Source organism: Pinus tabuliformis, chromosome 5_2 (genome assembly GCF_031772625.1).
Source record: "Pinus tabuliformis cultivar Carrire ecotype Pingquan chromosome 5_2, CPIR1, whole genome shotgun sequence".
Classification (NCBI taxonomy): domain Eukaryota; kingdom Viridiplantae; phylum Streptophyta; class Pinopsida; order Pinales; family Pinaceae; genus Pinus; species Pinus tabuliformis.
The window spans coordinates 997,811,296-997,838,809 of record NC_142306.1 but is presented as its reverse complement, the minus strand read 5'-3'; the positions used below and the strand labels follow the sequence as shown (position 1 = coordinate 997,838,809).

At 38.7% G+C, this 27,514-nt stretch overlaps 1 long non-coding RNA gene across 1 annotated transcript; it reads right to left on the bottom strand.

Moving 5' to 3' along the window:
• Window positions 1–615: 615 nt before the first annotated feature.
• LOC149162648 (uncharacterized) lies at window positions 616–26,559 on the bottom strand. The gene is made up of 2 exons (XR_016261573.1): window positions 26,331–26,559; window positions 616–862 (listed from the first exon to the last, which is right to left on the bottom strand). It is a non-coding gene; the product is annotated as an uncharacterized LOC149162648 (long non-coding RNA).
• Between the last annotated feature and the right edge of the window lie 955 nt (window positions 26,560–27,514).

Below are 27,514 nucleotides of genomic sequence, written 5' to 3'. Positions count from 1 at the left end.
AATGTGATAATTAAAGCTCCATCAAACTTAGCATTTTGAAAGACAACATATTTTGCAATATAAAAAAACTATAGTTAAAGAAAAATTACTTGATCTATTGTCATGTGATTAGCATATTTACTAACACTTTAAGGAACAATAAGTTTGAATTATGTAGAGACAAGCTAAGTGTAATACATATTTGTTTTCTTTGAGAAGATTTTAGACTTAATCATATAAATGTATTTTTTTAATGCATTAGTGTTTCATTGAATTTTTATAAAGTATTATTTACCAATATAAGTGGAGTTGATTTTTCTCTGATGTAAATATAAGTAATAATCCCAATTAGATGTAGTTATCATCCAATTTGTAATAGCTATTAACTACATGTAATAATAATCCCACTTAGATGTACTTATCATCCAAATTGTAATAGCTATTTTATTTCTATAAATAAGGGATTCTATTGTGTAAATGCATCATATCGAATAAATATCTATTCAAAATAGTTTGACTATCCTTTTGTCATATGTTTTTGATTTGGCCGTAAGTCATTCACAAAAATGTCCTCAAAACAATATACTGATAATTCCCACCAATTTCAAACACAATTTCGTACTCTAGCAAAATAACATTTTACTCATATAGTCACGACCACCATTGAAGGAAAACATCAACTAGAGGAACATAATGCTTATTCCATATCTGGCGGGAACACAAACTAGATACCACTTAATATAGGGAAGGGTATTTTCTGCTGGAAATAATAATCCCAACCACCGCAATAAACAACCTGACAGTACCCATTCTTGTCAGACGTATTTTTGCAGGTTGCGTCTTTGTTTGAAGATTGAAAGACTGAAGCCAGACGTGAACCATTCTGAAACACAACAAGGAATTTAAAGTGGTCAATGTACTTTGGTAAATAGATATGGGCAAGCATTCGTTCAGAGACTATTGTCCACATTCTAGAAACAACTGTGTGATTCTGATCACACTCAACAACAACATCATATTAATTTCGCTCTGTCATGAACTAAATCTAAAATTTTATTTTGAGTTATATATGAATGTAAAAGTCATTTTGTAATAGGTTAGAGAGTAAGAGGTAAGAAAAAAAGAGTGCAAGTCTCTAGGGAGAAAATGGTGGAGAAAATTTTGGTGGGCGCTTGAAAACAACAGTTATTGTGTTTTATTGTGTTACTCTGCGTGAATGTAAATCACTATAAATCTCAGTTTTTGCTTGGTGAATGAGCGTCAGCCTCATGTGAATGTATTTTCATGTTTTAGAATTCAATACTAAGATTTTATTGTGTTGCTCCAACTTTATGTTGATTATCTTTGGGTCTGAAACAGCTCCGCGATGCGCGAAATCCAAGTATGTGAAATAGCTTCGCGGTGCATGAAGGTAGGTGTGCGGAATCAACTCCATGCAAAGCTAGCTGCATGAAAGTAGCTTCGCAAAATTCAAAGACCTCTTCCCCTCCACGAAAATCAAATTTGCCAAATATTTTTAACATGGTATCGAAGCGGGTTAAATATTGTTAGTGTAAAAACAAGTGTTTTTACTAACAGTGAAAATTGTTTTGAGCGTGGATTGTGTTTAAAAGATTTACCATTTTTGAGTGTGGATTGTGTTTAAAATATTTACCAGCAGGTAGAAAGTTTTTTTACTTTCAGAAATGGCAACATCAAGCACAAGCTTCACTAATCCTCAAATACCTCAGTTTAATGGCAAAAATTATGATTATTGGGCTATTACAATGAAGGCCCTGTTTTCTTCTCAAGATATTTGGGATTTGGTGGAGAATGGTTTTCAAGAACCAGCAGATGCAGCAACATACAATGCCTTATTTCAACAAGAAAAAAATGTGTTAAGGGACAACAGGAAGAAGGATTCAAAAGCCCTGTTTTATATTATCCAAGCGGTTCATGAAAGTATTTTCCCAAGGGTTGTAGCAGCAACAAAGTCTAAGCAAACATGGGACATCCTCCAGATAGCCTAGCAAGGCATGGAAAAAGTCAAGAGAAAAAAGTTGCAAATGCTGAGGAGAGATTTTGAAACACTTTGTATGAAAGAGTCTGAGAATATAGACTCATTTTTTACACATGTAAGTGGGCTAGTTACTCAAATCAGGTCTCATGGTGAGACACTTGAGGAAAGAAGAATAGTTGAGAAAGTTTTGAGAAGTTTGCCAGCAAGGTTTGAGGCCATTTTTGTGGCCATAGAACAGACAAAGGATCTCTCACAGTTCTCAGTGGATGAGCTTAATGCATCACTAATTTCTCATGAACATAGATTGAATAGAGTAGCAAACTCCACATTGGAGAATGCCTTCAACACACAAGTATCATTTGGTCAAGGTCGAGGCAAAGGAAGATCATATGCTAGAGGAAGAGGAAGAAGCCCACATAGAGGTGGAAGAAGAAGCCCTTCAAGCTCAAATGGAAGAGGCAGAAATCAAAATCCAAGTCAAGGCCCAAGCCAAAATCAAGCACAAGGTCAAAAGTATGATAAATCTCAAGTTCAATGTCATTACTGTAAAAGTATGATCATTATGCAAATGAATGTAGAAAGAAGAAATATGACATTAGTAACAAACCAAGTATAAATTTCACAAGAGAAAATCAAAATCATAATAGCATGTTTTTAGCTTGTAATTTAGCATAAGAAAAACTATCTAGATTCAGGGTGTAGTAACCACATGTCAGAAAACATAGAAATGTTTTCTGATCTAGATGAAAGTGTGAAATCTGAAGTGATATTAGGGACTGATAACAAAGTCTCTGTGATGGGAAAAGGAAGAGTTAATATCCTAACAAAGAAGGGGGAGAAGAAATACATCTCAGATGTTTACTTTGTCCCCGATCTGAAACATAATCTCATGAGCATTGGATAACTCATGCAAAAAGGCTACAATGTCTTCTTTAAAAGTGATGTGTGCACAATTTTGGATAGGCCTCCAAGCAAACAGCTGATTGCAAAGGTTCAGATGACAAACAATAGAATGTTTCCCCTAAAAATAATATCAGATTTGTAGAAAGAAGGTGCACAAGCACAACTATCTATGAACTCACAAGAAGATGGAAGAAAAAAGGCAGTTGTCACACAAGTAAACTTTCAAGCAGAGGTAAAAGATGAAAAATGGTTATTGCACTTGATATTTGGACATCTCAACTTTAGAGGTTTTTATTTGCTGCATAGGAAAGACATGGTCAAGGGTTTACCATTCATAGAAAAACCAGACAACATATGTGAAGGATGTGTCTTGGGAAAGCAACATAGGGAGACATTTCCAACACGAAAGTCAGTGAGGGGAAAGGCACCTTTGGAGATTGTCCATTCAGATTTATGTGCACCAATGCAAACACCATCAATTGGTGGTAGTCACTATGCACTGACCTTCATAGATGACTACACAAGGAAGACATGGGTCTTTCTCCTAAAACATAAAAGTGAAGTGTTTGGGTGCTTTCACCAATACAAGGGTCCTGTTGAAAAGCAAAGTGGACACTACATCAAAGTCCTTAGGATTGACAGAGGTGGAGAATACATCTCAAATGACTTCCTTCGATTTTGCAGGGAGCATGGAATTCACAAGCAATTTACAACATGATATACACCGCAGCAAAATGGTGTGGCAGAAAGGAAGAATAAGACCATCAAGGAGATGTCAAGGAGTATGTTGAAGGCAAAGCATTTTCCAAATGACTATTGTGCTAAAGTTGTCGCTTGTGCAGCACATATCTTGAATAGATGTCCAACCAAAAGCATCCAAAACATTGTTCCTGAATAGGCATGGAGTGGAAAAAAGCATAGTGTCACTCACATGAGAGTTTTTGGATGTGTGGCTTATGCACATGTCCCGGATGAGTTGAGAAAGAAGTTGGACAACAAGGGGGAGAAATGCATATCTGTTGCATACAGTGATGAATCCAAGGCATACAAAATCTACAATCCATTAACCAAGAAAGTCATAATCAGCAGATATGTGCAATTCATAGAAGAGGAAGCATGGGATGGAAGCTTAGAAAATACAGTCAATGTCAAAGCATGCATACCACATGAGGACAAAGAGGAATTAACAGTAGCAAGTAATTCCTCAACAGTGACTCCCTCTACTCCTATTCAAGTGCAGCAAAGCAGGCAGCAAGCAATGCCATCAACAAATAATAGGGCAATTTCGTGCAGCCAAGCAAGTGCTTCTCCAAGCACACTGCGAAGTGTGACACCAAGTGACATGTCAAGCCCATCTTTAGCAAGCACAAGAAGACCAAAGTTTAGAAATTTAAATGAAATTTATGAGCAAGATGAAGTTGATAGCAGCGCAACTTTGAATTCCTTATTTGCATTATTTTGTCATGTAGATGACCCAATCCACTTTGAAGATGTAGTGAAAGAAGAAAAATGGGTTGCGGAAATGGAGGAAGAAATAGAAGCAATAGAAAGGAATGAAACATGGGAATTAGTGAGCCTTCTGAAAGGAAAACATGTCATTGGAGTGAAGTGGGTCTATAAGACCAAAAGCAACATTGAGGGAAAGATTGAAAGGCACAAAGAAAGGCTAGTTGTCAAAGGATACAAGCAACAACATGGAATAGATTACGTGGAGACGTTCGCGCTAGTCGCGCAGATGGAGACAGTGCGCGCAGTTGTGGCAATTGTCGCACAGCACAAATGGAGAGTGTATCAAATGGATGTAAAATCAACGTTCTTGAACAAAGTGCTAAAAGAGGAAGTGTATGTCACGCAACCGCCTGGTTATGAGATTGAAGGCCAAGAAGACAAAGTGTACCGGTTGGGGAAGGCTCTTTATGGATTGAAGTAAGCACCGCGTGCATGGTACAACATGATAGATGCTTACTTGTTGGATAATGGTTTCGACAAATGTGATGGTGAGCCTACTCTCTACATCAAAGAGAGAGAAGGTAAGGTTCTCATTGTCGTCTTATATGTAGATGATTTGATTTTTACAGGCAGTGATGATTTCCTCATCGTTGATTTCAAACAAGTCATGAAGAGTGAATTTGAAATGACTAACTTGGGATTGTTACGATATTTTTCGGGCATAGAAGTGAAGCAAACAGAAAATGGCATTTTTATCTCTCAAACAATGTATGTTGCAGAAATTTGGGAGAGGTTTAAAATGAAGAACAACAAGTCTGCACCAACTCCAATTGTCATAGGGTTGAAGTTGAGCAAAGAAGATTGCAACAACAATGTCAATCCGACATTATACAAAAGCATGATAGGCAGCTTGATGTATTTGACCGCCACTAGGCCAGATATAATGTATGCAGTAAGTTTGGTGTCAAGGTTCATGGAGATACCCAAGGAGACACATTGGCAAGCAACAAAAGGTATTCTAAGGTATGTCAATGGGACAAAACAATATGGCATTTTGTACACACAAATAAGTGATTTTAGGATGGTTACACTGATAGTGATTGGGTAGGAAGTGTCGATGACAGAAATAGCACGTCAAGATATGTTTTTCATTTGGGTTCCGGAGCCATTTCATGGGCCTCCAAGAAGCAGCCAATAGTGTCATTGTCAATAGCAGAAGCTGAATATGTCGCAACAATAGCAGCAATGTGTCAGGCAATTTGGATGAGAAGGATGTTGAGGGATCTTCGTCATGACCAAGAGGGCGTGACAACTATTTTCTGCAACAACACCTCAGTAATTGCATTGTCAAAGAATTTTTTCTTCCACAAGAGGACCAATCATATTGATGCTAAATATCATTTTATTAAAGAGTTCATTAACAATGATGAAATTGTGTTGCAGCACTGCAGGTCACGGGAACAATTTGTTGACATCTTCACAAAGCCATGAGCATGTGAAAGTTTTGTTTATCTTAGAAACTGTTTGGGAATTGTCAATGGTGGCAATTGTGATTAAGGGGGAGTGTTGGAAATAATAATGCCAACCACCGCAATAAACAACCTAACAGCAACCATACCTGTCAAACATATTTTTGTAGGTTGCATCTCTGTTTGAAGATTGAAGGGCTGAAGCGAGACGTGAACCATTCTGAAACGCAACAAGGAATTTAAAGCAATCAATGTACTTTGGTAAATAGATATGGGCAAGCATTCATTCAGAGACTATTGCCCACACTCTAGAAATAGCTATGCGATTCTAATCACACTCAACAACAACATCATATTAATTTCGCTCTGTCATGAATTAAATGTAAAATTGTATGTTGAGTTATATATGAATGTAAAAGTCATTTTGTAATAGGTTAGAGAGTAAGAGGTAAGAAGAAAAAGAGTGCAAGTCTCTGGGGAGAAAATGGTGGAGCAAATTTTGGTGGGCATGTGAAAACAACAGTTATTGTGTTTTATTGTGTTACTCCGCGTGAATGTAAATCAGTATAAATCTTAGTTTTTACTTGGTGAATGAGACGCAGCCTCATGTGAATGTATTTTCATGTTTTAGAATTCAATAATAATATTTTATTGTGTTTCTCCAACTTTATGTTGTTTATCTTTGAGTCTGAAACAGCTCCGCGGTGTGCGAAATCCAAGTATGTGAAATAGCTTTGCGGTGTACGAAATCAGCTCTGCGGTGCGCGAAGCTAGCTGTGCGAAAGTAGCTTCATTAAAGTCAAATACCTCTTCCCCTCCGCTAAAATTAAATTTCCAAAATATTTTTAACATTTTCCTTCTGCATAATTAAGAACAAAGGTAGAAAAGAATGCAAATATAGCAAAACATTACAAAATAGAAGAGAGCCTAAACAAAATCCAAATTTTTAAGTCATTGAGACAACCATTTTGGATAATTACAATCTTAACAATGATATTACATATCATTGAGTTGCTTCTAGGAATCCTCTATCCGCATGTTATTGTTCCACAATGTATAATTCTCACAATTAGTTGATCTTCTCTCGGATGAGATTTTTAACGAATGACCCATCTACACCCAATTTTGTTCCAAAGCGTATTTAGTTTCACAGCTTAAAGAATAGTCTCCCTGGTTAATTGAAGTTGTAGGAGTTTCCAAAACATATTTAGTTTCACATGTTAAAGAATAGTATTCCGAGTTAATTGAAGTAGGAGAGTTAGTTAGTCTAATATATATATATATATATATATATATATATATATATATATATATATATATATATATATATATAGAAGATTTATGTAAATTTTAGATATCTTTAAAAGTGATTAATTTGAGCTAGTTTTAGAAAATTATTATTTTATATAAAATTTATTTAATGATGAGAAAGACATGCAATACCTTAAAAATGTATGAAATATTTTTCCTTTTCTAATCTCTTTCCGTCTCTCTTTTCATGATACCAAATCATGTTTAAATATTTTTATAGACTGGAAAATAGATCATTATTTTCTACTCTATATAAAATCTATTTAATAATGAGAGTAAATCATGAAAAATGAGAGCATAAATCCACATTTCGCAGACTAAAGATAAGCAAGAGGCTCCATAATGGAAATTTCATTGTAGTATATGTTTTGTGTCTTTTTCTCACTGTTGGAAGGAGTCTTAAAATAATATCTTGAACATTCTATGGTCTCTGCATTTTATCTTTATGATCTTCTCTAACAACAATTTTACATGGGCTATTTCAGACAATGAGTCTTTCATTATCAGTTTGGACTGATATTTGATTACTCTAATGTTATTAATCTCAAATATCAAGGGACCTTAAGTTTGGATAACTAATTATGGCATCTAATTACTGATTTTCTCATTCTTTTCAAAGTTCCAACACATGTGTATTCAAATGTTCCACATTGAAATTAATAGGTCGATTGTTGAGTTACTACTTCAAGAAAGAATCCATTTGAAGTAAATTTAGCCAACTTGCAGAGCTACAATTATGAAATTTTCATACAAAGAAAGCCAAATGTTTGCAGCGTACTTGCACATGAAGCAAATGAAATCTTTGTGTAGACAACTAGAATCTCCATTGTCACCATGCCACTAGTGATACAGAGAGATGCTTCGTCAATTCCCTTAAGACACCATCCTCTGATAAGGGAAAGGATGTGCATACCTAAGAGACCCTCACTGAAGAACCAACATGGCAATCCAAAGTAGATGAAATCTACATCCTATCATATGCGTCATTAGTATAATATAATATGATTAGGGCCCCACACATAGAGAAATATAAAATAATAGGTAAAAACCAAAAGGAAAACCTTATATCCTTATTAGATACTTAATTAATAAGTTATCTTTATTTTGTAAGACATTTATTAAATTATTTAAATTTATATGTTTTTTTCTCAATTATTTAACCCCTGACCTTATTATTTCAACAAGAAAGTGTTTTGGTATCTAAGTTTTATACTAATTTGAATTACTATAAATTTTTTTACAAATTTTAAACCCATCAATTAAAGCAATTATAGTTCAGATTTTTGTTTTTTAAACAATATGAGAAACAAGATTTAAATACTTCACTATTTTAAATACCATTCAAGGTGAAAAAATTGTAATTACAAGACCAGAGCTTTGCATTCACCACATAGAACCTTGCATTAAAATAATGTATTAACAATTTTTTTTTATTTTTTCTTGAATTTATGCCTTCTTACTCAAGTCAAACTCACAAAAATAATCTGAATACTATAGAATGACTTGGCATCTTACAATTAAAAGTCCATAAATATTTAACGCTCATTTAATAGTTGAACTATTTGTTGTGGAGGTAAATCTCTCTGCGGACAGAGACGATCCCTACTAGCCGAGACCGGGTCTAGCAACAATCACACAATGTTATCACGCAAGTTCCTAATTGCAAATACAAAGTAGATGGTGAGAACCTACTTGGATTCCAACGCTAGTGTTCATAGAAGAGATGTTGCCCTCATTCCTTTGCTTTGGCCGGTCACGATCCCCACGATCTCCGTGATTGGACACCTGCACATGCAAAGAACAACACGAAAACAAGCATAAAATCTAGTAGATGCAATTATATATCAGTCAGAAAATATAAAACTCAACATCAAACATAAGACAATGAGAGTGGAACCATAATGATAGTCATCTATTATTAATAAATAACAAAGAATAATACAACCATTGTTCTAACGTCAAATCCTCCTTTGGCTGGGTAGTCAACTACACAAGTCTTGCAAAGCTTGTTGGGATGAGGAACAAGCCTCTCTCTCTTTGGGTGACAAGAATCTCCTCACTTAGATTTGGCCTTATGGGTGCAAAGAAGGCTCTTGCAGCTTCAAACTCTCTATCACTATGCTAGAACTGGAGCTATTGTAACTATCACTAGCTTGCTCAAGGCATAGAGGCAAGCTTTTATAGATAGAGAAGAAAGAGATAGGATCAACCACATTATTCATGGGATTGGCTTTATCACTTGGAAACTTCCATGAAAGGTGGCAAACCACTTTCCTTTCTATGGAGATTCGAAGCCAAACCATCCTTGCTCAACATAGATTCAGTTGGTGAATGGGTTGAAGAGAACCTTCGGGAGTTTGGTGGTTGAAAACTTTACTCAATTCGGTTGGCGCGAGTGCGACTCTGAGACAGAGCGCCAATAGCGCGCCCTTTTTAGAGGATTTCCCTCATTGGCGCAGGCAGTGAACTGCGGACCCGCGCTAATGCAAAAAGAGCTGTTTTCATGGAGATTTTGCAGGAGATGTCTTCAGGGCAAATGAAGCTCATACTTAGAGGAATATGATGCAAGTGGTTTCAGGTCATGTCACTTCTCACAGGTCCCGGAATGAGTCCTCCAGTGTGCGGGTGAGGGGTAAAAGGGACGGTGACAAATGGTGACAAATTGCTGTGTAACAGATGCCCCCTAAAGCATGAGGCCCGAGAGAGAGAGGGGTGAAATGCTTTACAAGAACATGCGTGACCGAAAACACGGCCGCCGGAGAACCTGCGTAAAGAAGTACAACTGATATCTCAAGTACATGATGTATGTGGGGTGGGCGTAGCCATCCATAATATAGTACATAACGATCTAGATCCAAGGTATGGACGCAGCCATCCAGTGGGGATCGATCAATAGACTCAGGCATGGTCGCAGCCATCCAGTGAATGAGTCATGTAATGATCATAATAAGCCACAAATCGCAGCCTGGATCCCAATAAACAAAATCCAGGGTCTTGCGCTCCATCTCGACCCGAACATAGTACAAGTTCAAGCATGTGAATACATGAGTTGAAGTCGAACATGAATGAACATCATCTGATTACCAGCCAATAGTGAAAACTGTTGACAGACACGAGAGGTACCACCAATAATGACAATGGTCGTCAAGGTACTATAGGCACAATCTACGGCGTGCGAATCAGCGAGCTGGCGTCGAACACCCGTAGAATCATTCGATCGGAGGCCAATGATGAAAACCTCTCGTCGAACACGAAGAACCTGCCATTGAGGCATGCAGGCTCCAAGGCACCGAAAGGGAGTCTCTAGATCAGCTTCCTGGATAATGAGCTGAAGTCGACAGGAAGTGACCTTGATCAAAGGTGGGCCATAGTGTTTCCCACATCATTGACACGAGACAGGGGAAGAATGTTGTAGTGAATCAGAATTATGTGAGGTATCAGAGGGAGGTTGTAATTCTGCAGAGGTCAACTTCTCTTGAACATATCGGTGGCACGACAGTGGACTTGGCAGTATTCGACATCAAATGAGTAGAGGTCATGGTGACAAGGCAGTGAGCAGATGAGAGGTCAAACAGGATAACCCAAACCCACGGAGGCAAGTGTAAAAACAAGATGAGATGTCCCCACCCAGACACGAATGCAGACAAGTGCCATGTTCAAGAGCGACATATTGCCGACACGACAATAATTATGGGTCCATTTTCCCCACCATTTCTGGCGAGTACCCCAGTTATTTTTAACAAGCTTGACGGGGATAGAATATGCTTGTAAGGCGTCATTACGACAGAATTCGATGTCATTAAGTTTTAGTGAGTCTAACAAAGGAAGAACTCGGCGTCTTTTCCTGTTTAGAGAGTCTGAAAAGACAGCAGAAAAGTGGACTCCAGGGGGGTCCTTTTTCATAAAGTTGTGTCTCTCGAGCCCAAAAAAGTATAAAACAATGCTCAAAAGAACCACCCGACCATTACGATCGAGGAGTACTTTTCATGAGTAGTGATTCTGATCTGAAAAATTAAAAAAGCGATCGAAACCATGTCGCTTCGTAACCGTTAACGAACCTGAAACGACAAGGGTCCGACAATCTTTTCGTTTTTACACAGTCGGAAAAGGGTTTAAAGACGACCGCCTCTCATTTACATTTAACGAGTCGAGAGGACCAACTCGGCATTCTTTTCACGTTTAGACGGTCAGAAAAGAGCTAAAAGCAGACCTCCATTTTTATTCTCTTTAACGAGTCAAAAAGGGAAAAATACTCGGTAATCTTTTCATATTTTACGAGTCAGAAAAGAGCTTAAAGGTGACTCATCCTAGAGGAATGAGTGGTATAAAGGGTAGCAACTGGTTCCGGCAATGGTGGAACTGCTCAAAACATGTAATGGTCAAGAGGCTGGCTAACAAAACCACTCATCGTTGTTGTCCCTCAGGAAAGGAAGAACAACCAAGTGAAAGCATATGATCGGCCAAAGAGATGGTGGCGATGGAATGAAACAACCAAGGCTCATCTAGAAGAAATTAGCAGATAAACGGCAATCACGAGATGCAAATCAGGTATGGGTTCATTTTTACACAAGCTTGAACCATGGAGAACTCTGCTTCGATTCGGTTTCATGTTTACACAAGCTTGAAACGAAAAACTGTGCTTGTTATGAGTTCGCATGCCCCCAGCATAATGACACAAAATGAGGTACATGCCCCCCAAGCTTCATTGCATTCAACAAAGTGGATGGAATGAAGGTTCACTCTCGAGATCTATGAAAGACTCGACTTGGATTTTACGAGATCTTAATCAAAGACTCGATTTGGAAAGGGAGTTGTTTCATTTTTTAATGAGGTTGACACAGTAAAAGAACTATCCTCATAACCCTTGTTTCATTTTTTAATGAGCTTGACACAAGATCAGGAACTATGCTCCGACCAAGCCTAGTTTCATTTTTTAAGGAGCTTGACATAGGAAAGGAACTATGCTCCACCCGAACTTCATCATAATGAATAGAAAGTCGAGGCTTCCAAGATTGCCACTCCCGGTGGAAGGGAAACATCTTGGAAGTCAGGGCCCAATGCCCCCAAGACACTATGCACGATGGCGGCATCACTGGATCCAGGCATGGGATAGGTGGCCACGTAGTTGATCTGTGGTGGGGTAGATGCAACTGGTGGATGAAAACTAGGAGGGGACGACAACGGCGCAGGAGGCATCGGGGGACTAACGAATGACACTTGATCGATAGTCACAATTCTTCCATCGTGCGGAAAGCAAACCACACGGAAAAGCGAAGAAACGAGGGCCCCCATGGCGTAAACATAGTCGCGACCAAGGAGAAGACTAAAGTCTAAAACACCTTGGGTAACCAAGACGTCTATATAGACGGTTTTGCCTCCCAAAGTAATAGGGAACTTCGGGAGAACTCCTAGAGATGGACAGGCTCCTCCGTCGAAGGCCAACAGATTCTGAGTGACTGGCCCAAGCTGCGGGGAAATTAAAGCTTGCCAAGTAGTGTACCGCATAAGACTGACAGACGCCCCTTCATCCAAAACAGTGCCAGGTACTACCTTAGCACAGGCATGTACTGTGATCTGTAAAGGCATATGGGATGGAAGGCGACCGACGATCAGGCGATTCCAATCAAAGGAAGGGACCAGACTACTTGGTGGGGGAATCGTATGATTGCCCCCATGTGCTAAAGGAACCGAAGGAGAACCTTCGGGAGCAGCTGGATTAGGAGAGTCATTTCGGGACTCAGGAGAATCTGAAGAGACGAGAAGAACATGGGCGTGATTCTCTTCCGAAACAGAGTGAGCGAGCGGCGGACTCGAGTCGACACTCTTTCCGACCAATGGTTGGTCTGCAACAGGCTGGGGACAGCCGGGTTCAGGAAGAGGAAGCTGGAAAAGAGAAGAATATGAATCAATCTCTTTGTCAGCAGGGGAACGATCTGCGGCTATAGAGAGACGTGGATAACCAACGGGAAGTTGGGGTGAAGGAGTTGTAAGACTTTCCAAGACAACGGAGGCTTCATCCATGAGTGGACAAAGGTGAAGGGGATGATTGCCTTCAAAAAGTCTATAGGGGATTCGAATCTTCCCTTTTCCCTTACCATTCCCGACTGATAAGGTAGCATCGCCGTGAGCTTCAGAGGACAATGAGGGGCGGGCCGGATCGCGAGACCATACTTCTAGTACCCTGGGAATGCCAGGACAATCGCGAAGAAGATGGTCCTCCTTGCATAATCGACAAGGAAACTTGACCTTCCGCGGAGGAGCGGAAGGGGGCCCGACTTCAGGTGTACTCGAGGGGGTAGCTGCACTTGTAACCTCTCCCTTAGGAGCCTTCTTCTTCTTCGTCTTCTTCTTCTTCTTCTTAGCCACCTGGTTACTCGAATCTAGACTTTCACTAGGTGAAGTAGAAGATGAGGACGTAGAAGTGGGCGTAGAAGGGGAGAGATCCACCTTAGAATCAACATGATATTGTTCAGGTGGATGAATGGATTGACTAGACGGTGAGACGGCAGGGACCAAAGAGGTTGAGAACAACCAAACCGGCAACCCAACAATTAACCCTGGGAGGGACAACATCGCCATATAAGGAGCACCAACATTTCCAAAAGGAGCGAAATGACCAGGGTTCCCGTCAGAGGGGATCCCTAGGTTGGTGAACCCCGGAAAAGTTGCCATTGAGAATGAAAAGAAGCCTACTCAAGCTAACGTAAACAAGATCTAACTGGGTAAATGTGAACGTGGCCGAATAAATTTTAAGACAAAGGAACTGAACTTGACCTTTTCATGTTTTAAGAGTCGAGAAAAGGACAAAAAGATGACTCTAGTCTCCTTCAAATGTTTAGTGAGCCCGAAGTGACAAATGCTCAGATGAGCCTTTTCTTGTAAGGAGTCCGAAAAGGATCAAAAGTGACTACTCTGGAGAAACTAGGCAAGGGTTTACCAAACAAATCCGTAAAACTGCATATACACCTTGGCAATCATATGAAAACCAAGGACTTCCGTACGACAGTCAATCTTCCCGAATGCTGTGTTCGGTGCGTTACGGCTTGTAAGGTGGCAGACACAGCTTCCTATGGATAAAGGATGATAACCTAGTGGGGTCTCCCCATATACTCGACGGTACGTGGGAGCTCAAGTCCGTGCTAGACCACTTGTTGCGTCACGGAAGGAGGAATCACCCAACCTTAAGTGAAACAAAAGTGACTAGGTTTAACGACGCCGGAGCACGTCTCTAGCCTAGACCTCTAAACAGTGAGCGTTATGTTCCAATGCGTTTTTAAGTTCATTCAGTTCATTTTACGGTTGATCTTTGATTAGGTTTCGATTTCCAGGTCCTACCGTATGTAATTTCTCACAATTTCCTAAATGCAAACTATATGCCAAAATATATCATTTCGTTCGATGAATGCTAACTACGAGAGGGTTGAGAGCTTTCACACAAACAAAAATGACCATAAAACAATCAACAATAACTCTAATGCAGCTAATGGCAATTAACAAAACTTTTCTCTAAAGTTACTAATCGCTAATCACAACGAAAAGCTTTATTTTCCATTAACTAATGCAAAGCAAAAGAGATTGTTTGTTTCTTTTTTTTCAATGGCAATGTGCACTAAACAAATTTTGAGAGATAGTAACACCGAGCAAAAGATCAATTTCACTCAATGAGAACATAATCGAATCCCCAAAACACCAAAACAGTCCTTCAAACCAGGAAGAAAGCACAAAGACCTCTATGAGCTATGTAATCTAAGCCCAAACGAAGCCAAGTGAAACCCAAGCGAAAAGAAACAAATCACTTGGAAAAAGCTTTAACAACTACCGAGCAAATGCAAAAGTAATCACAAAGTATAAAACAATGCTCAAAAGAACCGCCCGACCATTACGATCGAGGAGTACTTTTCATGAGTAGTGATTCCGATCTGAAAAAGTAAAAAAGAAACGTGCACTAAACAAAATTTGAGAGATAGTAACACCGAGCAAAAGATCAATTTCACTCAATGAGAACATAATCGAATCCCCAAAACACCAAAACAGTCCTTCAAACCAAGAAGAAAGAACAAAGACCTCTATGAGCTATGTAATCTAAGCCCAAACGAAGCCAAGTGAAACCCAAGCGAAAAGAAACAAATCACTTGGAAAAAGCTTTAACAACTATCGAGCAAACGCAAAAGTAATCACAAAGTAGACTGGACGATCAAAGAACCCAAGACTCCTACAGAAGGCTCGATGCACCAAGCCACTAGATGCCCTAGGGCTAAAAAGTGTAATCGATAGAAAAGGGCAAACACCCAAAGGATGAAGGTCTAAAACCAGTCAAACCAGGATCAAACACACTCCAGTAATTGAAAAAGACACAGCAAGACACAAAATCCAAGCTCAGAGGGCTTAAGGACAAGCAAACTGAAAAGTTGACAGGCCTTGCGCGACTGTCAGGCTACAACTCACACTTTTATAGAATTGGCGCGGGTTGTCTTTGAGCAACTTGCGCCAATTAGCGCGACTGTAAGGCTAAAAAGCGCACTAATCAAGTTGGCTAAGTCAAAAACAAAAGCAAGCGACTCAGGGCTTGAAGACAGTATCTAGGCAAACCAAGAAGCAAGAAACAACAAGAAATCCAACCCAGAAAGCTATCTAAGCAATCAAAGCAAGAAAAACCAAAGAGACAAGACAAACTCCAAGTTGTTTAGCCTGTAAACCAAACCGGAGATTGACTGAAGTGGCGTTGATCTACTTCGCTAATGCAAAGCAATAGCGTTTCGAAGGCTACCTGGCCGTACTTCAGGCTCCGTCTAAAGTTTACAAATCAAACAACGAGATCTCCCCAGCGTAGTCGCCAAATTGTTGTGGAGGTAAATCCTCTCTGCAGACAGAGACGATCCCTACTAGCCCAGACTGGGTCTAGCAACAATCACACAATGCTATCATGCAAGTTCCTAATTGCAAATACAAAGTAGATGGTGAGAACCTACTTGGATTCCAATGCTAGTGTTCGTAGAAGAGATGTCACTCTCGTTCCTTTGCTTTGGCCGGTCACGATCCCCACGATCTCCGTGATTGGACACCTGCACATGCAAAGGACAACACGAAAACAAGCATAAAATCTAGTAGATGCAATTATATATCAGTCAGAAAAGATATAACTCAACATCAAACATAAGACAATGAGAGTGGAACCATAATGGTAGTCATCTATTATTAATAAATAACAAAGAAGAATACAACCATTGTTCTGACGTCAAATCCTCCTTTGGCTGGGTAGTCAGCTACACAAGTCTTGCAAAGCTTGTTGGGATGAGGAACAAGCCTCTCTCTCTTTGGGTGACAAGAATCTCCTCACTTATATTTGGCCTTATGGGTGCAAAGAAGGCTCTTGCAGCTTCAAACTCTCTATCACTATGCTAGAACTGGAGCTATTGTAACTATCACTAGCTTGCTCAAGGCATAGAGGCAAGCTTTTATAGATAGAGAAGAAAGAGATAGGATCATCCACATTATTCATGGGATTGGCTTTATCACTTGGAAACTTCCATGAAAGGTGGCAAACCACTTTCCTTTCTATGGAGATTCGAAGCCAAACCATCCTTGCTCAACATAGATTCAGTTGGTTAATGGGTTGAAGAGAACCTTCGGGAGTTTGGTGGTTGAAAACTTTACTCAATTCGGTTGGCGCAAGTGCGACTCTGAGACAGAGCGCCAATAGCGCGCCCTTTTTAGAGGATATCCCTCATTGCCGTGGGCAGTGAAGTGCGTACCCGTGCTAATGCAAAAAGAGCTGTTTTCATGGAGATTTTGCAGGAGATGTCTTCAGGGCAAATGAAGCTCATACTTAGAGGAATATGATGCAAGTGGTTTCAGGTCATGTCACTTCTCACAGGTCCCGGAATGAGTCCTCCAGTGTGCGGGTGAGGGGTAAAAGGGACGGTGACAAATGGTGACAAATTGTTGTGTAACACTATTTTTCCATTTATCTTATTTATTGAAAAACTTTGTCAAATATATTCTTATAACAACATATTGTGAAGCTAAACAAATAACTTAAAAGGTAATATGATCCTCCTCCTCTTCCAAGAAAAAAAAAATTAATTTCAAAAGACAATTTCAAAATAATACTTTTGACTACTTATTTTTTTGTCCATAACTATATAGGAAAACTATCCAAAGGTCCTACAATTTTCAAGAAAGTGAGAACTTTTACATTTGGGAATCCTCAACTTCAAGTATGTACTGCTATTATTAGCAGTTAAGTTAGTTTTGGTAATAAATGAATAAAATTTTTATTGGGCATTTTATTTGTCAGAATTTTTTATTTTGAAGTTGTGGAATCAATGAGGCTATAACATCCAACATATTAAAAGAATTAACAGATGCTTTGAACGAACAATTTCAAAAAAATGTTGCCAACTAATTTATATCCAAAAACTTGTAAACATTAAAAATATTATTAGAATTGCTTTTATACCTACATCTAGTAGATGTTTTAATTATTATTATTAGAATTTTATTTTCACCAACCAAATAAAAAAATCCTTACAAACAACATAAACAACATAGAAATATGTTGTAAACCTCTACATTTATCATCGAATCTAATCTTGTAGTGTCCAACTGACTTTGAGAGTGATTTAGTAAATTTTAGTGTCCAGCTGATTTTGAGAGTGATTTGGTAAATTTTCAATGAATTATGAATAATTTATTCATTTGTACTTGACTCGAAAATTTATCAATGCTCTTTTTGTATTCAAGACTAGTTCTTGTTTTTAACATTATAATAGTCAACCATTGGAAAACCAACATGGACTAATTTTTCTAGGAATTAAAGCCAATTTTATAGATTAAGTGTAATATGGTCCTATAGAAAAAGCAGTTTACCTTTTCCAACATGGACTGTTTTTTCTGGGAATTAAAGCCAAAACAGTTTATCTGAAACAACAACTTCAAATTCAAAAATTTGATAGCACTTCCTTGATTGATAGTTAATAAAAAATGATACGAATGATATGTAAATGCATCAAGAGTACATCTCTCCTCACCAAGAGCGTTTGCTGGACTTGCACATCATTAAAGCTTTATATTTTAAATTGAATCGAGCTTATAAATTGAATCAAGCAGCTTAATTTGGTACTCGATTGGGATTAGTTGAATCGACTTGAGAATATTTTCTCTATTCAGTTACACCAAAGAAATCCCCTGAGATATAGTAACCTGTCACAGGATACTATATCCAAAACCTCTTTTAATAACCTGCAGCAGGCTTATCAACATCTTGTTTTGGTTCTGCTCAAATTAATCCTCAACTCTCTGCCTTCAACGCTACTGAATTGTATCTTAGCCTACATAGGAACATCAATTAAAAGGGAATGGAATCATCTAAATTAGTTTTTTATTCCCCATATAAACTTTGATTTTAAAAGTGTGGAGATCATAATATGGTGTTGAAAGTGATTTTAGTGGGGTTGTGAAAGGACCTTAAGTAACCTGTCACATCAATTAAAAGGAAACAGAATCAAGTAAATTATCTTTTTATTCCCAATATAAACTTTGATTTCAAAAGTGTAGAGATCATAATATGGTGTTGAAGGAGATTTTAGTGGGGTTGTGAAAGGACCTTACCTAGCCTAACAACCTAGATTTTATCCCAAATCATATCCATACCTCCAACTCGAGAAAAAGTACCCGCAGCCACAGATGGAGAAGAGATCTGGCCATGGGGAGCCTCTTACTTATGTCCATTATGGAGTTGCCTTGGATGTTGTTGTAGTGTAGGAGGGTGCCGAAGCCAGTGCTCAAAAAGCTCAAAATTAAGTAGAGAACTATCTCTTCCCTAATCAATAATATGTTGCAACAATTCTGCTCACAATATTTCAATTTGAAATCCCAAGCAGTAAGGCATTTGAATTTTGAAATCCTTTCATGGGGAGGTAGCATTGGGAGCATTTATGATCATGTCTTCTCCACCTCTTCCATCGGAGTTAGAGTTCTCGAGGTACAGGAAATCAGGAGATCTGTGGAGTTGTCAGAATATTGGAAGTATTAAAGGAAATGGAAACCTGGACAGATGGGAAACTGCTACCAACGTCAACAAGTTTGAGGAACATGCAATCGAGATAAGCTCGACGTTCCCCATCTGGGTCGAAATCAATTGGTAAAGCGGGCCATTTCTTTCCGTTGACCGACTTCAAATTTCGCTCGGGAGCTCAACTAATCTTTTTTTTTTTTTTTTTTTCAGTAAGTAAAAAAAAGCTATATTGTATTCATACAAGATTGAATATACATCATGGGGCAAATAGTGTATGCGAGATATACATCATAGGCAGATATTATATGGAAGATATACATCATGGGGCTGTTATCAAATACATCATGGGCAGATAGTATATGGGAGACCATATGTCAAAAAGAAACTGATGTTGAGACTACATTCCCTGTGGAAGACAATGAGATCTTTTGCCCCCAATGAGAAAGAAAAAGACCAAAAACCTCCCAAAACATAACTTATATATGAAGATGTCTGCATAATCCTCAGATACATAGATGTTAGTAGAAGGATGGAAAAACCAAAATATTTATAGGATTATCTTCGAAACTGATGTAGAGTGTCATATAAACAGGACTAAAAAGGTGCATTCAAATCTTACCAGAATTTGGAGAAAACAACTATTAGCTTATACTAGGGAGACTAAACTCCACAATTTCATGCTGAATTTCTCCCACAGAGATTTGTACCTGCCATGATTGTTCTGTAGTGGAGAGACCTGCTTTAGATAGAGAATCAGCTTCTATGTTGTATGCTCTTTGAATATGTTGAATGGAGTAATCCTGGTGAGCATGCCAAATGTGTGATATTCTATGCAACCACCCCGAAAGATTAATGTTCTGAATGTGATGAACTGATTTCACATGATCAATTATCAGTTTAGAATCACCAAAAATATGCAGTCCAGGAATGCCAAGGAAGTCACAAAAGTAAAGGAGGCCAGCTAATGCCATAACTTCCTCCTTGTTGTTTGATCCTTTGCCGCCATTCCAAAAGATTTTAATAGACTAGTCCACACATGGAATGATGAATATTCCACAGGCACAAAAACCGTTTGCTGCAGCTCCATCAAAATATGAATGGGGAAGAACATCCAGGTCTAAACTGCGATGAAGTTGTTTCTTTGAAGAATGTAGGTTCTGTGGATCCTTACGAGAAGGAAGAAGAGCTAAAACAAAGTCTATAATAAGAGCATTATTCACTTTTCTATTATGAAATAAGGCTTGATTCCTGTATTTCCAAATGCACCAAATTGTAACCAGGGGAATAGACCTTCCATCTTGTCTCAGATTACTCCACCACAGAGATGCCTCTCGAATAGAAGAGAAAGTTATCCTATTCAAACCAAAATGATCAGCCACTGTTTCCCAGATCTCAATAGCAATTGGACAGGTCAAGAAAAGATGATAGTTTGTTTCCTCATTAGCTTTACATAATTGACAAATAGCTAGCCCTTGCCAATTTCTTTTTTGTAAATTGTCCCAAGTTAAATTCTTATTATAAAAGACCAACCAAGAAAATATAATCACTTTTGTAGGGCAACGATCTTTCTAGAAAACAGAAGGGAAAATATTATCAGACTGAACCAGAGATTCCATCTGTAGCATAAGGTATGCATCTTTGACGTATACAACTGATCTTCCCTTTGGACCGTTCCATATAAGACAATCATCCTCCATAGTTTTGAAGAAACCCCTGTGATGCATATATGATGCTATCATGTTCCATTGTGTAGCCAGCGAACCATAGAGTCCCATCAATTCTGTCGATTTCCATATGGGAATTGAACCCACCCACTTTTCAATTGTCTGATCCCAATAAAAAATACCCTTATTCTGCAGATTATGAACCAGCTGCAGAGGAAATTCAAAGCCCAGAATCTCACCCACCAATCGATCTACTCCAATTAAGATCTTTCTGCTTGAATGTAGATTCCATGCTAAATTCTTCAGAAAAAAGCCTTCAATCTTATGAAGACTGCGCCAGATGGCCGAGCCTTTGGGGGGACCAAATGAACCCAATCTGTACCAAACAAGAATATCTCTGCTATGCATATACTTAGCTTTGATAATGTTACCACAAGTGCAGGATCCGAAAGTAGCTTTCCATAGGATTTGCAAAGAAGAGCATAATTGAAAAGGTTGATATTCATAATGCCCCATCCGCCAAGGACTTTTGGCCGAGCAAGGTTATTGATCTTAGACAAATGAAATTTCCTATGTTGTTTATTAGCACCCCAAATGAAATTGGCCATACTCCGATTCATTCTCTGGATGATTTTAGCTGGGATGTAATAGAGATGAACCCAATAAACTAATATCTTGACTAGAACTGATTGTGATAAAATGTATCTGCCTGCCAGTTAGAGGCTTTTGTATTCCAAACTCTCAATATGTTTGATAAATTTTTCATACATCCACGTCCAATCTGAAAGAGAGTATCTAACAGGCTTGAGATGAAAGCCCAAATATTTCATGCGTGCGAGTAGGGGAGATACCTGAATATGAAAAAGATTAGAGAGATATATAGCCATTTCAGAGTTTATATCTTCCATGTAAAAGGATGACTTATACTCATTGATACAGAGACCTGCTGCTTTCTGGAATTTCATCATAATAGTGTGCAGACAGTCCCAAGTATCTCTACATAACATAACCACTAATAAGATATCATCTACAAATAAATTATGTGAAAAAGACAAGTTCCTGCAGATAGCTATCGACTTATAGGCCTTGTCATTGATTGCCCCACGAATATGAAGACTGAGTGAATCCATAACTAATATAAAAAGAAGTGGGGACAAAGAACATCCTTGTCGGAGACCTCTGGCTGCTTGAAAATATGATGTAGGGATACCATTTACCAGAACCGCAAAATTGACATCAGAAACACATGCCATGATCCAATTCAAACAGTTGATATTGATGCCAATTTTGGTGAGAAGGCATCGGAGGAAGCCCCAATCTATACAATCGTATGACTTCCTGAAATCAAATTTTAAAAATGCAGCCTCCATTTTCCGCATGTGCGTAGAGTGTAGACCCTCCTGAGCGATGGCAATATCTTCCATAATATTTTTGTCCTTCAAAAATCCATGCTGGTCTGGGTAGATATGTACAGAGAGAGTACCTTTCATCCTGACTGCAATAATTTTTGAAATTATCTTATATATGGTATTATAGAGTGAGATGGGTCTGTAATTCCTGAAAGTGAGCGAAGCCTTATTTTTAGGAATTAAAGCTATATAAGTGGATGTGATCGATTTGGGAATAGAGCCCAATGTCCTAGATTCTTCCACCATCTCTAAAAGATCTCTTTTCATTATATCAAGGAAGTGAATGAAAAAATCAATGGTCCAACCGTCAAGACCCGAGCTTTTATCTTTTTGAAAAGATTTCATAATGTATAAGAGTTCTTCCTCCATGACGGGGGCAAACAGATGATCATTCTGCTCCATATTAAAAATAGAGGGATATGGATCAACAACCCATAATATATCTGGAAATTCACTACCCTCATTACTACTATAAGCCCTTTGAAAATAATTAACAGCTTCTTTCGCTATGTCTTCCGGAGAAGAAACTAAGTCACCCATCTCATCTTGCATCTCCCAAATGGAATTAATATCTCTTCTTTTGTTTGCATGTCTATGAAAAAATTTAGTATTTCTATCTCCTTTTGCAAGCCATATGGCACGGCTTTTGAGTCGCCACGTGGCCTCTTTAATAGCCAACAAATGTTGTTTTTTTTCTCCAGGTCTCTAATCTTAGCTCGCAATTCAGCAGAGAGATTTTGAGAAATAAGCTGTACAGAAAGAACACCCAATTCGTCATTTATCTTCTTGAGTTCTTTCCTATTAGATATAACCCTATTCCATTGCCATTGCTTGACACAAGATCTTAGGCCTTTCAAACGGTCGATAAAAGATTCTGTCTTCCTGAAAGAATTAGCAGGAGAATGGGATTTCCAAAATTCTTTTACTGTCAAATTAAATTGTTCATTCTCCAGCCAGACCCTATTAAATTTAAATGGATATCCCTGTCTATAACCTGCCATATTCCATTTGATTGTTATAGGACGATGATCTGATATAAAACTGGGGATATATGAAACATGTGGAAATACCAGACGTCCGATCAATCTTTCATGAATGATAAAATGATCTAATCTCTTTGCTAGAAATGCTTCATTTATTCTCCCATTGTCCCACATCGGTCCATTTTTGTGTGGAAGAACATCCACAAAATTATGAGTCAGCATGGCATCTCTAAGTCGGCAACCCACATGATCCTTCTTTCTATTGTTCCCCCAAACCTCCTCTGAACTCAAAGTACAATTGAAGTCTCCCCCAATGATCAGAGAATCGATATCAAAAAATTCAGAAGACAATAATTGGTCCCAAAATGGTAACCTATCTTTGTACAGAGCATATATATTGAGGATATGAAAATACCCTTTGAATCCTATGATTTTTGCCAAGCGAAGAATGCCTGCAAAGCAACTAAATGCCAAAGCTTTGATCCATCGTGGATCCCATAAAACAGTTAGCCCACTAGAGAGACCATATGAATCAGTTGCAACGATGTGCCAGGTGGGAAACATCCTTCAAAAATATAAAATGGAATCCTGACCACCGTGCATAGTTTCTTGAATAAGGATGATCTTGGAATTAGTTGATGTGAATAGATCTTTTAGTGCTAAATATTTCGGACCTGTGCCAAGGCCTCTAATCTTCATAGAAATAATACTCATCATTTTTTACATTCATCAGGCATACATGCTCTAAGCGGCCTGTTACCAACGAGGTCAACAATGGGAACATCAACCAAAGAAAATTCCAGTTCTACTCTTTCTACCCCTGAAATGCTGACTCCCCTTGTTCTAAGTCCTTCTAACAGTGATATTTGCCGCAAAATTAGGACTAATGCGAGGAGAGGAGGGATGTTGAGGTTTAGAGATAGTCAAGGCCCGGAGATTGAGAGAATCGCGCTTCAACAGGATATCCAGATTCTCATCTAATGAATTATGCGAAGAGGAAACAGGGGAATTATGTGGGGAATAGGATAATGCCGGCGCCTTGCCTTTGTCAACAGCCCCCGATAAAGGGACAACAGATGTAGATGGAAAGGAAATAACAGAGGTTTGCAAAAATCTCACATCCGAGTTATGATCAGGAGACTGAGGAGAGGATGAAATATAAGTGATATTAGGAGTTTGGGTCGGTAGATTGGATGGCTGAGGTAAAGAGGGGGGGGGGGGATTTCACCATCAGGTATAGGTTCGGGAGGGGGGGGGATCATCCAAGAAATGAGCTCTCCTAACCGATGGGGAGACGAGTAAGGAATTATGAGGAGAGGAATGTTTGTTCTCCACACGTGAGGTGAATTCATGTCTAATGTTTTCCATAGATTTTGACTTTTTAAAGGGACTACAAGATGATTTTTGCAAAGATATATCATGAGAAGTAGAAGGATAATTCTGGTTCACATGGGGGATGTACACAGTCTCGAAAACTCCATCAGGTACTACATTATTACGATCTGATTTAGATCCAGATGGTGGTCTGATATGCTCCTTACCTTTTTTCCTGTCAACCTGACGACGTGGACATGAGACCTTTAGATGCCCAGTTTTGTGGCAAATAGCACATCTAAAAGGAATCCCCCAGTAGTCGAGGCGTTGGTGAATAGCTAGACAATCCCAGAATAATTCTATATGGTCTGGAAAGCCCCCCCTATAATTAATATCAATTAATATCCATGCCACGCATTTATCTTTAGCTCCAAGACATCTTGGATCTACATAGATAAATTTACCTATGGCATTCCCAATCCTTGCAAGAGTTTCTCTGGTCCATAATTCTATGGGAAGGCCTGGAAGCTTTACCCAAATATAGTTGTTTTGAGGCGTGGATCTTAATGGATTAAAGCCTATGTACCATTTATGTAATGCAAGAAAACTCTTATCTCTTACCCACGGAATGGAGAAAATCCTCTCAAGATCACGCTCTGATAAAAAATGGAAGCTGTACCAGTTGTTCATTAATCTAACAATAGTTGGGATATAACCCAGTAAAGCATTCCATTTATTCCCAATCCAGATTCGGAACTGAGCATCCTCCATGGTTGGAAAGTGCCAACGGCCAACCAAGGCCTGTTTCTGAAGACTTGCTATCCTGTCTAATAAAAATGAACTATCCAAATGTACAGCAGCAGGAGGGGCGGATGTTTTGGCAGGACGCTGTTTTGAAGAGTGCAGATTAGCATAGTTGGACGGAAAACTTAAATCTTCATTCTGATAGTCAGTAACAGGTAAGGATGAGTGGGGAAAAAGATGGTCAGACAGCTCAGATTTCCAGGGAACTTTTGATGAAGACCTACCACCATTTTTCTCAGCGTCCATAGCTGCCCGTACCATGGCCGAAGCAAAAGATGCATCGGAAAGTGCATCCATGTTTAAAGAATGAAGCAGCAAAAAGCGGGAAGAAGCAGGACCATCCAAAAAAAAATCCTACGGAAGCAGAGAATCCAATCCCGATGGATATAAAATAATTCTAAGAGGATATATCGGAAATGGCGACAATGGTAAGAGGACATAGAAAGTCATAATCTTGAAAAAATTCTTGTCCAATATAAAGAAAAAAATCCAAAGGAAGGATTCGGCCTGACATCCATCATTAATGGAAGAGACTCATCCCCAGATAGAGGGCCAACAGAAAAACCAAATGACGGTAATCCTTTATGAAGGTGTTACGCCACCTGTACTTTGTTAGGTGAGAATTCTGTAGAGAATTCAAATTTGGATGTTCCTACACCAAGCGGAAAATTTCTATGAATTGCGATAGAGTCAATGAACCATTTCAGAGAAACTATGAGGAGTCTGAGAGAATGATACAGCAACACAAACAATGTCGACAACTACACCACCAAGGTCCTATCTTGACACTGAATTCCGAACATGGTTTAGACTGAACTACATAACTCATGAAGTTCAAGACTGGAGCCTAATACCACTCACATAAAAAAGACCACAGAAAATAGCTAGCTATATTGTCAATCGACATAGAGGATTAGTTAATTTAGAAATTTAATCATTCTCATCCCATCCAAAAAGCTTTATACACATTATCTCAGAGATAATATCAACTCTAAAACAGAAAATAAGAAGATTGAATGGTATTACTAACCTGCTATACTGAGCCGCATAGAGAAAGTGCACGGCCATTGCCCCTGCATATGCATCATTTCTGAAACCTCATTGCAGCATCCCAAGTACGAACGGGCTAAAAGCAATTATAAACTAGGAGAGAAAGACCCAGTGTCTCCTCAAAAACTTTAGTGCAAGTAAAACTGAGTAGACCCCTCGCGCAAATGGTACAAGGAGTAAAGAGGAGAGCAAAAAGAAAAAACAAGGAGAGGGTAACGCATATTATTGATGTCAGCCGACAGGGTGGTTCAGCTTTCATGCAGCTGAGCGGTCTTATAATCCAGCCTCTAAGAAAAAAACAGGTGGAAAACATGCAGTAAGCCACCGGAACCTATAATAAGACAATGACGCTGAGGCTGCTGAAGTGTTAAAACTCCATTCCGCATGTATAGCTTCTGAAGAGAAAATATTGACACCTCTATCTTCACCCATTAGCTGAAAAAACAGAGCCGAGCCAACTAAAATATACCAGTATACCCAAACTATCTTAATTGGTATCATAGTTACCCAATTCGGCCGAATCCATCGAAAAAATTGAATGTTCGCCCCCAGGAGCTCAACTAATCTATTACTACGGAATCCCGTGTTCCAAACAGAATTGAAACCACCAGTTTGGGGTACCGCTTGCCGCGTAGCTCAGACAATAAAGTTACATGCCACGTCGAGTCAAGGAGACAAACACACCTCGCATCCAGATGTCTGCTTGGCTTCCATGTCATCAACCACTTTCGCCATGACGGATTGAGTCAAAAGAACAAAAAATAAAAAAAGCACTGGGTTATCATGTAAATTAAGCTATGCAGTTAACACCAGCACAATGCCAGGTAACTTTCTGCCACTTGAACCAATGAATATGCACTAAACTGGGTGAATAATAAATAAATCTCAAAATTTTTAGTTCGCCTTACATCTTGCAGAGATCTTAAAGATTACAACAACATCCTTTGAGTATCTATTTGTGACCAATGTGCAAAGGACGACGCGAGGTTCATTAATTAACATATATTTTTTAAACGTTTCTGATCACAGAAAACCTGGAAAATACGTTGATATTTGATTTTGAGTTCATCCATAACTGTGTTGCGTTTGAATGCTGTTTTCATGGTTGATGATTAGAATTGGCATGTGATTTTAATATATTTTTGTTTGACAGCGCAAGATATT